This window comes from Eumetopias jubatus, unplaced genomic scaffold, assembly GCF_037043125.1.
Source record: "Eumetopias jubatus isolate StellerSeaLion01/CBP00866 unplaced genomic scaffold, mEumJub1_p1.0 scaffold_11, whole genome shotgun sequence".
Lineage (NCBI taxonomy): Eukaryota > Metazoa > Chordata > Mammalia > Carnivora > Otariidae > Eumetopias > Eumetopias jubatus.
Window position 1 is genome coordinate 67,409,876 of NW_028274817.1, and position 15,748 is coordinate 67,425,623.

General features: G+C 37.9%; 1 long non-coding RNA gene and 1 pseudogene across 12 annotated transcripts in view; both read right to left on the reverse strand.

Annotated features, from left to right (window-relative positions):
• Positions 1 to 15,748, reverse strand: part of LOC114203229 (uncharacterized) — a 136,757-nt gene that overhangs the window by 23,402 nt on the left and 97,607 nt on the right. The window lies entirely within an intron of this gene.
• On the reverse strand, positions 5,252 to 5,945 carry LOC114207512 (dnaJ homolog subfamily B member 6 pseudogene; annotated as a pseudogene).

Below are 15,748 nucleotides of genomic sequence, written 5' to 3' on the forward strand. Positions count from 1 at the left end.
GGTAGAAACATTAGATTGGCAACAGACCTATCCACAGAGACCTGGCAGGCCAGAAAGGACTGGCAAGATATCTTCAGAGCACTAAACGAGAAAAATATGCAGCCAAGAATACTATATCCAGCTAGGCTATCACTGAAAATAGAAGGAGAGATAAAAAGCTTCCAGAACAAACAAAAACTAAAGGAATTTGCAAACACGAAACCAGCCCTCCAAGAAATATTGAGAGGGGTCCTCTAAGCAAAGAGAGAACCTAAAAGCAGCAAAGAGCAGAAACGAACACAGACAACAGACAGTTAACAGTCACCTTACAGGAAATACAATGGCACTAAATTCATACCTTTCAATAGTTACCCTTAATGTAAATGGGCTCAATGCCCCAATCAAAAGACACAGGTTATCAGATTGGATTAAAAAACAAGACCCATCAATATGCTGTCTGCAAGAGACTCATTTTAGACCCAAAGACACCCCCAGATTGAAAGTGAGGGGGTGGAAAACCATTTACCATGCTAATGGACACCAAAAGAAAGCTGGGGTGGCAATCCTTATATCAGACAAACTAGATTTTTAAACAAAGACTGTAATAAGAGATGAGGAAGGACACTATATCCTACTTAAAGGGTCTATCCAACAAGAAGATCTAACAATTGTAAATATCTATGCCCCGAACATGGGAGCAGCCAATTATATAAGGCAATTAATAACAAAAGCGAAGAAACACATTGACAACAATACAATAATAGTGGGGGACTTTAACACCCCCCTGACTGAAATGGACAGATCATCTAAGCAAAAGATCAACAAGGAAATAAAGACTTTAAATGACACACTGGACCAAATGGACTTCACAGACATATTCAGAACATTCCATCCCAAAGCAACGGAATACACATTCTTCTCTAGTGCCCATGGAACATTCTCCAGAATTGATCACATCCTAGGTCACAAATCAGGTCTGAATCGGTACCAAAAGATTGGGATCATTCCCTGCATATTTTCAGACCACAATGCTTTGAAACTAGAACTCAACCACAAGAGGAAAGTCGGAAAGAACTCAAATACATGGAGGCTAAAGAGCATCCTACTAAAGAATGAATGGGTCAACCAAGAAATTAAAGAAGAATTAAAAAAATTCATGGAAACCAATGAAAATGAAAACACAACTGTTCAAAATCTTTGGGATACAGCAAAGGCAGTCCTGAGAGGAAAGTATATAGCAATACAAGCCTTTCTCAAGAAACAAGAAAGGTCTCAAATACACAACCTAACCCTACACCTAAAGGAGCTGGAGAAAGAACAGCAAATAAAGCCTAAACCCAGCAGGAGAAGAGAAATCATAAAGATCAGAGCAGAAATCAATGAAATAGAAACCAAAAGAACAGTAGAACAGATCAACGAAACTAGGAGCTGGTTCTTTGAAAGAATTAACAAGACTGATAAACCCCTGGCCAGACTGATCAAAAAGAAAAGAGAAATGACCCAAATCAACAAAATCATGAATGAAAGAGGAGAGATCACAACCAACACCAAAGAAATACAAACAATTATAAGAACATATTATGAGCAACTATATGCCAGCAAATTAGATAACCTGGAAGAAATGGGTGCATTCCTAGAGATGTATCAACTACCAAAATTGAACCAGGAAGAAATAGAAAACCTGAACAGACCTATAACCACTAAGGAAATTGAAACAGTCATCAAAAATCTCCCAAGAAACAAAAGCCCAGGGCCAGATGGCTTCCCAGGGGAATTCTATCAGATATTTCAAGAAGAATTAATACCTATTCTCCTGAAACTGTTCCAAAAAATAGAAATGGAAGGGAAACTTCCAAACTCATTTTATGAGGCCAGCATTACCTTGATCCCAAAACCAGACAAAGACCCCATCAAAAAGGAGAATTACAGACCAATATCCCTGATGAACATGGATGCAAAAATTCTCACCAAAATACTAGCCAATAGGATCCAACAGTACATTAAAAGGATTATTCACCATGACCAAGTGGGATTTATTCCTGGGCTGCAAGGCTGGTTCAACATCCGCAAATCAATCAACGTGATACAATACATTAACAAAAGAAAGAGCAAGAATCATATGATCCTCTCAATAGATGCAGAAAAAGCATTTGACAAAGTACAACATCCTTTCTTGATCAAAACTCTTCAGAGTATAGGGATAGAGGGTACATACCTCAATATCATAAAAGCCATCTATGAAAAACCTACAACGAATATCATTCTCAATGGGGAAAGGCTGAGAGCTTTTCCCCTAAGGTCAGGAATGCGGCAGGGATGTCCACTCTCACCACTGCTATTCAACATAGTATTAGAAGTCCTAGCCACAGCAATCAGACAACAAAAAGAAATCAAAGGCATCCAAATCGGCAAAGAGGAAGTCAAACTCTCACTCTTTGCAGATGATATGATACTGTATCTGGAAAACCCAAAAGACTCCACCCCAAAACTGCTAGAACTCATACAGGAATTCAGTAAAGTAGCAGGATATAAAATCAATGCACAGAAATCAGTGGCATTCCTATACACCAACAACAAGACAGAAGAGAGACAAATCAAGGAGTTGATCCCATTTACAATTGCACCCAAAACCATTAGATACCTAGGAATAAATCTAACCAAAGAGGCAAAGGATCTGTACTCAGAAAACTATAAAATACTCATGAAAGAAATTGAAGAAGACACAAAGAAATGGAAAAACGTTCCATGCTCATGGATTGGGAGAACCAACATTGTGAAGATGTCAATGCTACCTAGAGCAATCTACACATTCAATGCAATCCCCATCAAAATACCATCCACTTTTTTCAAAGAAATGGAACAAATAATCCTAAAATTTGTATGGAACCAGAAGAGACCCAGAATAGCCAGAGGAATACTGAAAAAGAAAAGCAAAGCTGGCGGCATCACAATTCCGGACTTCCAGCTCTATTACAAAGCTGTCATCATCAAGACAGTATGGTACTGGCACAAAAACAGACACATAGATCAATGGAACAGAATCGAGAGCCCAGAAATGGACCCTCAACTCTATGGTCAACTTATTTTTGACAAAGCAGGAAAGAATGTCCAATGGCAAAAAGACAGTCTCTTCAACAAATGGTGTTGGGAAAATTGGACAGCCACATGCAGAATGAAACTGGACCATTTCCTTACACCACACACAAAAATAGACTCCAAATGGTTGAAAGACCTAAACGTGAGACAGGAGTCCATCCAAATCCTAAAGGAGAACACAGGTAGCAACCTTTTCGACCTTAGCCGCAGCAACTTCTTCCTAGAAACATCGCCAAAGGCACGGGAAGGCAGGGCAAAAATGAACTATTGGGATTTCATCAAGATAAAAAGCTTTTGCACAGCAAAAGAAACAGTCCACAAAACCAAAAGACAACCGACAGAATGGGAGAAAATATTTGCAAACGACATATCAGATAAAGGGCTAGTATCCAAAATCTATAAAGAACTTATCAAACTCAACACCCAAAGAACAAATAATCCAATCAAGAAATGGGCAGAAGACATGAACAGACATTTCTCCAAAGAAGACATCCAAATGGCCAACAGGCACATGAAAAAGTGCTCAACATCGCTCGGCATCAGGGAAATCCAAATCAAAACCTCAATGAGATACCACCTCACACCCGTCAGAATGGCTAAAATTAACAAGTCAGGGAACGACAGATGTTGGCGGGGATGTGGAGAAAGGGGAACCCTCCTACACTGTTGGTGGGAATGCAAGCTGGTGCAACCACTCTGGAAAACAGTATGGAGGTTCCTCAAACAGTTGAAATTAGAGCTACCGTTCGATCCAGCAATTGCACTACTGGGTATTTACCACAAAGATACAAATGTAGGGACCCGAAGGGGTACGTGTACCCCAATGTTTATAGCAGCAATGTCCACCATAGCCAAAATGTGGCAAGAGCCAAGATGCCCATCGACAGATGAATGGATAAAGAAGATGTGGTATATATACACAATGGAATATTATGCAGCCATCAAAAGGAATGAGATCTTGCCATTTGCAACGACGTGGATGGAACTGGAGGGTGTTATGCTGAGTGAAATACGTCAATCAGAGAAAGACATGTATCACATGACCTCACTGATATGAGGAATTCTTAATCTCAGGAAACAAACTGAGTGTTACTGGAGTGGTTGGGGGTGGGAGGGATGGGGTGGCTGGGTGATAGACAATGGGGAGGGTATGTGCTACGGTGAGCACTGTGAATTGTGCAAGACTCTTGAATCACAGATCTGTACTTCTGAAACAAATAACGCAACATATTTTAAGAAAAAAAAAAAGAAGAAGATAACAGGAGAGGAAGAAAAGGGGAGTATGTCAGAGGGGGAGACGAACCATGAGAGATGATGGACTCTGAAAAACAAACTGAGGGTTCTAGAGGGGAGGGGGGAGGGGGATGGGTTAGCCTGGTGATGGGTATTGAGGAGGGCATGTTCTGCATGGAGCACTGGGTGTTATGAACAAACAATGAATCATGGAACACTGCACCAAAAAACTAATGATGTAATATATGGTGATTAACATAACAATAAAAAAGTAAAAAAAAAAAAGTAAACATAGCAATCAATACAAAAAAAAAAAAGAATATTAAGTCTTCCAATCCATAAATACAAAATGTCTTTGTGGTTATTTAGGTCTTCTTTGATTTCTTTCAGGAATGTTTTATAGTTCTCAGTGTACAAGTCATTTGCCTCCTTGGCTAGATTTATTGCTAATTATTTAATTTTTAATTAATTTACTTTTTACACGTCTCACTTAGGAAAGTATGCACCAAACACATTCACATTTCTTTTTTTAAGCAAATGACAAAGACCCAGTTTACCAGTTACACTTTTTTAAACATAAGCTTAATGTTACATATTTGAACAATTGTTAAAACTTGCTAAGATGCCAGTATTCATACACAACTAGAAAAATCCTCAATTTACATTAAACCAGACATGTATTATGATTAATACATTAATATTTTTCACTACTAATAGTAATACTAAAAATAATTGAAATTATTTTTGTAGAAGATTCATCCTGGCACTATTAACTTCACAGAACACTGACACTACTTAGCTCACATTTCAAACACAATGGAAAAGCAAGTCTCTGATGGGTGTTAGTGAATGAAAGTGTCAGGGCCACCTTTGATTACATTTAATAAAAAAAAGCAAAGTACATACAGAGTTTACAACAATTTCAAAGATAAAAAATGCTACTATCATGTAGTCCCAAAATAAACTCAAAAGTCTATAACAAATAGGGGCTCTGATGAGCTGTTTATAAAAACTGTAGATGAGGTGCACTTATACTGAGAGTTGAACTCTTCTGAAATCTTCAAAAAATGTTCCTGTTAATCCTCAAATGATGCTTGTTATAGCTTAACATTTCTGTTAACTGCATGCATTGAATTACTTGTTACCCAAGCATAGCTGCTGCTCTTTGCCATTTATTGTTAAGGACTTAACTGGCCCTCTTTAATTTCTTTCCTGAGCATTTTTGACAATTTTCTTTGTAGTGATTTCTCTGCCATGAACCATTTTAGTAGAAGTTGATATAGATTTGAAGTTGCTCATCCCACTACCACCAAATGACATGGAAAAAAATGAATTGAGCACCCCCCCATTTCTGACCTAGTAAACCAAAGGAAGTAAATCCTGAATCAGAAGAAAAAAAGCCCACCTCCAAAAAATGGAAATCCACTGAAGGCAGAGAAAACCAACCCCGTGCCTTGCCTCCTGCTCCCACGGTGAAGGGGCTCCTTTGATTCCCAGAAAAGTCCTCAAAAGGGTTTCTGAGAAAATCAAATGAAAACAGGTGTCTTCCACCAAAAAATTCCCTGAAAAAAGTCATCTGGATTATGGAATGTGAAGCCAAACTCAAGCAGACTGTCAAAATTACTTCCATTTCCGGGCGCCTGGGTGGCTCAGTTGGTTAAGCAACTGCCTTCGGCTCAGGTCATGATCCTGGAGTCCCAGGATCAAGTCCCGCATCAGGCTCCCTGCTCAGCGGGGAGTCTGCTTCTCCCTCTCCCTCTGCTTGACACTCTCCCTGCTCTCTCCCTCTGTCAAATAAATAAATAAAATCTTTAAAAAAATTACTTCCATTTCCACCTCCATAATTTAATCTTTCTTTGCATATTTGTCATAGATGTCCCATTTTTTAGCATCTGTTAACACCTTATATGCCTCAGCTACTTGTTTGAATTTTCTCTCTGCTTCTTCTTTATTCTTGGGATTTTTATCTGGATGCCACTTCAGGGCCAGTATTCAATATGCCTTTTTGATATTCTTGGCTGAGGCATGTGTCTGCATGCCTAGAACTTCATAGTAATTCACATGTTTTAACAGGCTGTTGGAATGAGTCCGAGGATGCAGGAGCAATCAGCAGAAAGGAGGAACAATAGGGTGGCAGCTTGGGCCTCCCCTTGGTTCTGGCATGGCTGTTCTGGTGAAAGTGTCAGAGGCCACAGCTTCTCCTGCTATACTCTCCTTAGATCTAATATTTTAAAATATTATTATCAGTGGAACTGCATTCTTCATTTTTGGAATGTTTGTTGCTGGCATATAGAAATATAAATGATTTTTATATGTTGATTTGTACCCTCCAACTTTAAAGAATTTGTTTTCTGGTTCTAGTAGCTTCTAGTGGATTCTTTAGGGTTTTCTAAAAATTGGATCATATAATCTATGAATATAGATAATTTTACTCCTTCATTTCCAATTCTGATGCCCTTTCCATTTTTCTTTTCTAATAGCTCTGACTAGTACTTCTGGTAAAACATTCAATTGCAAAGGGTGAAGGTGGGCATCTTTTCTTGCTAGTGACCTTAGGAGTATAGTTTTCATTGTTTCAGCACTGAATATGATGTTAACTGTGGGGTTCTCATAAATGCCCTTTCTTATGTTGAGAAATTTCCCCTGTTCCCAGTTTTCTGAAAGTGTTTATCACAAAAGCATGTTGGATTTTGTCAAATGCCATTCCTGAATCAATTAAGATGATCATGAGGATTTCTTTCTTTGTTCTATTCATCTGATATCTTACATTGATTTCCTTATGTTGAAACACCCTTGCATAGCTGAGATAAATTCCACTTGGTCATGGTGAATGATCCTTTTAATATGCTACTGGATTTGGTTTGCTATTATTTTGTTGAATACTTTTGCATCTATATTCATAAAGAACATTGATTTGTAGTTTTCTTTCTTGTAGTGTCTTTTTAAAGATTTATTTATTTGAGAGAAAGAGAGAGTGGGAGGGGAGGGGCAGAGGGAGAGGAAAGAAGAGGATCTCCAGCAGACTCCCTGCTGAGCAACGAGCCCCACAATCCCACGACCCCAAGATCATGACCTGAGCTGAAACCAAGAGTCAGATGCCCAACTGACTGAGCCACCCAGGAGCCCCTCTTGTAGTGCTTTTATTTGGCTTTGGATCAGAGTAATGCCAGCCTTATGGGATATACTAACAAGTGTCCTCTTCTCTTTAATTTTTTGAAAGAGTTCTAAAAGTACTGGTATTATATCTTCTTTAAATGTTTGGTAGAAATCACCAGTGAAGCCATTTAACTCAGGATTTTATTTTGTTGGGTGTTATATTACTTATTGAATCTTTCTACTTGTTATGGGTCTGTTGAGATTTTCTATTTCTTCTTGAGTTAGTTTGAGTAAGTTGTGCTTTTCAAGGAATTTGTCCATTTTTCTGTTATCTAATTTGGTGTACAATTTTTCATACTGTTTTCTTATAATTCATTTAATTTTGTTAAAGTCAGTAGTAATGCTGCCACTTTCATTTCTCATTTTAGTTATTTGTATCTTCTCGTCTTTTTCTCAGTCTAGCTAACCATTTGGTGATTCTGTTTTTCTTTTCAAAGAATCATCTTTTGATTTCATTGATTTTCTTTATTGTTTGCTTAGTCTTTATTTTGTTTATCACTACTTTAATTTTTTTTTAAGATTTTATTTATTTCTTTGACAGAGAGAGAGAGAGACACAGCAAGAGAGGGAACACAAGCAGGGGGAGTGGGAGAGGGAGAAGCAGGAGCTCCCATGCAGGGCTCGACCCCAGGACCCCAGGATCATGAGCTGAGCCAAAGGCAGACGCTTAATGACTGAGCCACCCAGGCACTGCTATCACTACTTTAATCTTTATTATTTCCTTTTTTCTTTAGCTTTGGGGTAGCTCACTCTTTCTTTTCTGGTTCCTTCAGGGTTGAAGTAAGGTTATTGATTTGATCTTTATTCTTTTCGGATGTAGACATTCACAACTATAAATTTCCCTGTGAGAACTATTTTGTCTGCATCCTATTATTTTGATATATTGTGCTTTCATTTACACTTGTCTTTAGGTATTTTCTAATTTCCCTTGTGAATCCTTCTTTTACCCATTGATTGATTGTTTAAAATTAAGAGTTTAATTTTAATATATTTGTGAATTTTCTAGTTTCTTCTGTTATTGATTTCTAACTTTATCCTGCTGTGGTCAGTTAATATATTTTGTATCATATCCATCTTTTTACATCGAGACTTGTGGTTTACTATGTACTCTATCCTGGAGAATGTTCCATGTGCATATGAGAAAATGTTTATTCTCTTATTCTTGAGTTGAGTGTACTTTATATGTCTATTAGGTTTATTTGGTCCAGTGAGTTGTTTGAGTCTTCTCTTTCTTTACTTATCTTCTCTTTGGTTGTCTATCCATTATAGAAAGTAGACTTTTGAAGCCTCCCACTTCTTACTGAAGAATGTCTGTTTCTCCTTTCAATTCTGTTCATTTTTGCTTCATACATTTTGAGGATCTGTTATTAGGAGGTAATTGTTATGTCTTCCCCTCATATAGATGGCCAAAAACACATGAAAAGATGTTCAACATCACTAATCATCAGGGAAATGCAAATCAAAACCACAATGAGATATTACCCATGCCTGTCAGAATGGCCAGAATCAAACAGACAAGCAATAACAAGTGTTGGGAAGGATGTGGAGAGAAAGGAACCCTTAGTGGGAATGTCAATTGGTACAGCTGAGTGGAAAACACTATGGAGTTTCCTCAAAAAATTAAAAATAGAAATACCATATGATCCAATAATACCACTACTGGGTATTTACCCAAATTAAATTAAAACACTAATTTGAAAAGATATATACACCCCTTTGTTTATTGCAGCATTATTTACAATAGCCCAAATATGGGAGTAATCCAAGTGGAAGATGTGGTATATATATATATATATATACACACACATACACACACACACACACACACACACAGGAATAAAAGTTACAGCATAAGGAATATATTCAATGATATTTTGATAGTGTTGTATGAGGACAGATGGTAGAAATTTTTTAGAAGTTTTTATTTAAATTCCAGTTAAACATACAGTTAGTATGTATGTATGGTTTTGGTATCAGGGTAATGCTGGCCTTATAGAATGAATTTGGAAGTTTTATTTCCTTTTCTATTTTTTGGAATAGTTTGAGAATAAGTGCTAACTATTCTTTAAATGTTTGGTAGAATTCACTTTTGAAGCTAACTGGCCCTGGACTTTTGTTTTTGGGAGATTTTTGATTACTGATTCAATTTCTTTGCTGGTTATCAGTCTGTTCAAGTTTTCTGTTTCTTCTTCGTTCAGTTTAGGTATTTTATATGTTTCTAGGAATTCATCCATTTCTTCCAGGTTCTCCAATTTGTTGGTATATACTTTTTCATAATATTCTCTTATAATTTTTGTATTTCTGTGGTGTTGGTTTTTCTTTCTCCTCTCTCCTTTATGATTTTATTTATTTGGGTCATTTCTCTTTTCTTTTTGATAAGTCTAGCTACATACAGGTTTATCATTTTTTTGAGGTTTATCAGTTTTATTAATTTTTTCTATGTACTAAACTCCTGGTTTCTTTGATCTGTTCTATTGTGTCTCTAGTTTCTATTCGTTTATTTCTGCTCAAATCTTTTTTTTAAGATTTTATTTATTTGACAGAGAGAGAGACAGCGAGAGAGGGAACACAAGCAGGGGGAGTGGGAGAGGGAGAAGCAGGCTTCCCACGGAGCAGGGAGCCTGATGCAGAGCTCGATCCCAGGACCCCAGGATCATGACCTGAGCCAAAGGCAGATGCTTAATGACCAAGCCACCCAGGCACCCCTCTGCTCAAATCTTTATTATTTCCCTCTTGCTGGCTTTAGGCTTCGTTTGTTGTTCTTTTTCTAGCTCCTTTAGGTGTAGGGTTAGGTTGCTTATTTGAGATTTTTCTTGCTCCTTGAGGTAGGCCTGTATTGCTATATACTTCCCTCTTAGGACTGCTTTTGCTATATCCCAAAGGTTTTGTACCACCGTGTTTTCGGTTTCATTTGTTTCCATTTGTTTTTGTTTTTTTTTTAATTTCTTCTTTGATTTCCTGGTTGACCCATCCATTGTTTACCAGCACATTGTTTAACCTCCATGTATTTCTGGTCTTTCCAAATTTTTTCTTCTGGTTGACTTCAAGTTTTGTTGTATTTTGGTCAGAAAAGTTGCATGGTATGATCTTAATCTTTTTGTATTTGTTGAGGTCTGATTTCTGACCCAATATATGATCTATTCTGGAGAATGTCCATGTATACTTGAAAAGAATATGTATTCTGGTGTTTCAGGATGGAATGTTGTGAATATATCTGTTAAGTCCATCTAGTCCAGTGTGTCATTCAAAGCCATAGTTTCCTGGCTGATTTTCTGTTTAGATGATCTGCCCATTGATGTTAGTAGGGTGTTAAAGTCTCCTACTATTATGGTATTATTATGAATGAGTTCCTTCATGTTTGTTATTAACTGTGCTATATATTTGGGTCTCCTATGTTGGCTGCATAAATATTTACAATTGTTAGATCTTCTTGTTGGATTGTCCTCTTTATTATGATATATTGCCCTTTATCTCTTGTTACAGTCTTTGTTTTAAAGTCTAGTTTGTCTGATATAAGTATAACTACTCCAGCTTACTTTTGACATCCTCTTGCATGGTAAATGTTTCTCCACCCCCTCACTTTTAATCGGAAGGTGTCTTTAGGTCTAAAATGAGTCTCTTGTTGGCAGCATATGGATGGGTCTTGCTTTTTTTTTTAAAATCCATTCTGACAACTTACGTCTTTGCAGCATTTAGTCCATTTACATTCAGAGTAATTATTGATAGATATGAAGTTAGTGCCATTATATTAACTGTTATTTCACTGTTTCTGGAGATTTTCTCTGATCCTTTCTTGTCTTTGTCACTTTTGGTCTTTCTTTCTCACTCAGAGTCTCCTTTAATATTTCTTGCAGGGCTGGTTTAGCGGTCATGAATTCTTTTATTGTTTGTTTCCCTGGGAATCTCTTTCTCCTTCTATTCCGAATGATAGCCTTGCCAGATAGAATATTTTTGGCTGTAGATTTTTCCCATTCGGCACATTGAATATATGTCATGCCACTTTCTTCTGGCTTGCCAAGTTTCTGTTGCAAGATCCCCAGCTAGTCTTAAGGGTATTCCCTTGTAAGTTAAAAAGTAATTTTTGCATTGCTGCTTTTGAGATTTTTTTCTTTATTGCTGTATTTTGCAAATTTAATTATAATATTTCTTGGTGTTGGTCTGCTTTTGTTCATTTTAATGAGAGTTCTCTGTGCCTTCTGAATCTGCATGTCTGTTTCCTTCCCCAGATTAGGGAAGTCTTAAGTTATGATTTCCTCAAATAAATTTTTGCCCCCATTTTTCTCTCTTCTTCTTTTAGGACTCCTATAATATGAATGCTATTATGATTGATGGAGTCACTGAGTTCTCTAAGTCTATTATGTTCCATAACTATTTCTCTCTTTTGTTCTGCTTCATTGATTTCAATTATTTTGACTCCTTGGTCACTAACTCCTTCCTCTCCTTCTTCCAGCCTGCTATTCATTGCATCCAGTCTGTTTCTAATTTCATTTATTACGTTCTTGATTTCTGACTGATTCTTTTTTTAACTCTTTTATCTCTGTGGTAAGGGTCTCCCTGATGTTTTCCATTCTTTCTCAAGCCCAGTGAGTACCCTTATGCTTTAACCTCTCCATCAGGCATGGTACTTATATTTGTTTCACTTAGATCTCTGGCCATAGCCTTATCTTATTCTTTCATTTGGAATGAATTCCTCCATCTTGGCATTTTGTCTAAGTGTCTGCCTTCTTTGTGTTAGAAAAGCCAGTTTTGTTTTCTGCTTCTGAGAGTAATGGCTTTATGAAGAGGTCATGTAGTATCCATGGCCTAGTGCTTCAGGGAGTGTCTCTAGTGTGTGCTGTGTGCACTCTGCTGTTGTATTTTGGCTGCTCTATCCTTCAGGCCAGTTGTCTGCAGAAGCTCTCCTTGCCTGCAGTGGGCCAGTGTTTGGTCCTTGGCCTAAATGCAGCAAGTTTTAACTAGGTGTGCTCTGGCCTGCTTGTTAAATGAGACCTGATACTACTTCCACTAGAACTGAAGCCCTGCAGAACTCTCTGGTTGGGAGATACGTTGTGGGCAGAGTCTCCTGGGGAAGGATCCCACCGCACTGGGACTGAGGCAAGCTTGACCGAGGAAGGCAGTCCCATCAGAGTGCAGGGATGTGGGGCTTGGTGTAAGCAAGTTAAGTAGCCAGTATCAGCACTGCCCTGCTTCCCACAGATGGCTCTGTGTTTATGCTGAGGAGTGGGGGAGAGAAATGGTGCTAGCCAGCTCCTTTGTCCCTGGAGAGGTGTCTCTGTAAACACTGCCTCTCAGGGATGCACTGGGAGAAGAGCAAATAATCTAACCCCTGTGTGCCCCAGGTGTTCTTCAGATAGCTGTTTCCATGCTGTCTGCCCCCAGGTTGTTTGCCTCCCTTCTCTCCAGGAGCAGGGCAGTGCCCTCAGTGCTCTATCCCAACCAAGCCTGCTGACCTTTAAAACTCAAGACCTGCTGGTTTCAAGAACTCAGGAAATCAGCCTCTCTCATTTTTCCAGCCAATGGCTTTAGGGAAATGTTCTCCTCCATGTTCCCATGTGTGTTGTACTCTCTCTTGCCCTTCTCTTCAACCATAGCTCCCTCCCCTCCACAGCACCCATGATCCATTTCTCCCCTAAACCAAGTCTCCACACTTCCTACTTTCTTCAAAGTGGCCTCTTCTCTCCTTTTAGTTGTGCAGTTTGTTCTATCAGTCTTCAGGTCGATTTCTGGGGTAATTACAGTGATTTGATAGTTATCTAGTTGTGTTCATGGGACAAGATGAGCCTAGGGTCCTCCTACTCTACCGCCATCTACAGAGTCTTTTTTAACCTAGTCCATTACTCTGTCTTTTAACTGACATATTTAGACCATTTACATTAATTATTGATAGCTATGCTGTTTTGTTAATTGTTTCCTCATTATTTTTATAGTTCTCTCTTCCTTTCTTCTTCTCTTGCTCTCTTCCCCTGTGGATGATACCTTTATTTAGTATTATACTTGGATTCCATTCTTTTTGTGTGTGTATTATAGTTTTTTGATTTGTGGTTACCATTAGGCTCATATTAACATATTATATGTATAGCAGTCTATACTAAGTTGATGGTTCTTTAAGTTCAAAAACATTTTAGAAGCACTAAATTTTTATTTTCCTTTCCATGTTTACATATATGATGTCATATCTTACATCTTTTAATTTTGTGTATCCCTTGACTGACTTTTGTAGACAGAAATTATTTTACTACTTTTGTGCTTTATTCTCTGTAGTGGCTTTATAAATGACTTATCTTCTACCTTTAGTACAAGTTTGCATTTACCTGTGAAATTCTTTCCTTTTATAATTTTCCTACTTCTAGTTATGGCCTTTTCTTTCCACTCAAAGAATGCCCTTTAATGTTTCTTGTAAGGCTGGTTTAGTGGTGATGAACTCCTTTAAATTTGTTTTTTTCTGGGAAACTCTTTCTCTCTCCTATTTTGAATATAAACCTTGCTGGATACATTATTCTTGGCTGCAGGGTTTTTTCCTTTCAGTACTTTGCATATTTCATGCCACTCTCTTCTGACCTGCAAAGTTTCTTCTGACAAATCAACTGAGAGCCCTATGTATGTAACTGTTTTCTTTTGCTTTTCTTAAAATGTTCTCTTTATCATTACTTTTGGCCATTTTAATTATGTATCTGTGCATGGACCTCATTAGGGTAATCTTGTTAGGGGCTCTCTGTGTTTCCTGGATCTGATTAGGGATTACTTCCCCAAGATAAAGGATTTATTGGTAAATTAAAATGGCACAATTTGCTGTTCTCGTTGAGAATCAACTACAGTTTTTGGAATAAGCATTGTCCAGGTTGATTTAAGACTTTGGTTAATTTCCACAGTTCAAAAAAATGTTGATTTTGACAATTTTTGTCCATTTGTTCATTGATTTTGTGGAGGGACAAGATTATGAGTCTTTTACTCTGTCATGATTGCTGACATCTCTCCTATAATAGTCTAAAAACATGTCTACAGGGGCACCTGGGTGGCTCAGTTGGTTAAGTGTCCAACTCTTGATTTCAGCTGAGGTCATGATCTCAAGGTTGTGAGATCAAGCCCTGCATCAGGCTCACACTGGGAGTGGAGCCTGCTTACTTTTCTGTGTGTCTCTCTCTCTAAAAAAAAAAGTCTACAATCTCTCTAGCATTCATTCTTTAAATGGTGGAGGCTATCATTCTATAAATGTGGGTTGTATTTAGTGACTCAATCATAATAAATAGAAAAAACTGGAAGTGATGATACATGACTCAGAAGGACTAAGTCACAAAAAGCATCTCTCTTGCTCTCTCTCTCTCTCTCTTGGATTATTCACTCTTGGGAAAGCCAACTGCTACATGGTGTGGCCCACATAGAAGGGAGTATTTCTACCCAAAACAATGTGATTGAACAATCGTATAAGTTAATCCTACAACCCAGTCAAACCTTCAAGATAACTGCAGTCTGAGCAGACTCCCTATCTCTAAGAGCCCAAGAGATGCTGTGCCAGAACTATCAACTAAGCTACACCCAAATTTCTAACTCCTACAAACTATGTAATTAATGTTTGTTGTCTTAAGCCACTAAATTTTGGGCGATGTTTGTTACAGAACAGTAGATAGCTCATGAACCCTCTTATACAAAAAGATTAAACTTTTTTTAAGAGCAGTCCTGAAAAATATAAGAGACGATAATCGTTTCCAGTGCTAATCAAATATTATCAGGTCAAAGCCTATTCAAATGGATTCTAGATATAGTTCTTGACAACTATGTGTTATACTTCTGAAATGATCTCTATAGAGAAGGAGAGAACATTTATAAGCAGAGGGTCAGTTTCTCTAGTGAGTTTGGAAGTTTCTGAGCTGATCTAGGAAAAATATGTGACCACAAGGTGGCAGTAGCATACCATGAGCTTTATTCAGGTAGTACTTTAATAGATTTCTATGAAGAATAGGGGATGGGTTAGTTCCTTACAGCATGGGAACTTCCAGAGTCTCACACTCAGAAAAGGAGGAAGCAAAGAAACTTCAAGGAAAGAAGGGAATAGGAAAGGGGTCTTACTGTCTAGGTAATACCACTCAGCATCAAGATGGGGACTCTTGGTCAGAGAGCTCCACAGGGCAGAAGTGGCTTGGAGTCATTTATAGCACTGGGGTTTACTTTATCTGTGGCCAGCAGATTTATAAGGGCAGTTTCACAAAGCATGCAAATCAGGCAAGCCCCAAAGGGCTAACAATATGCTTATAAGGGCTACATTTAAAGCAACTGCATAAAATGTATA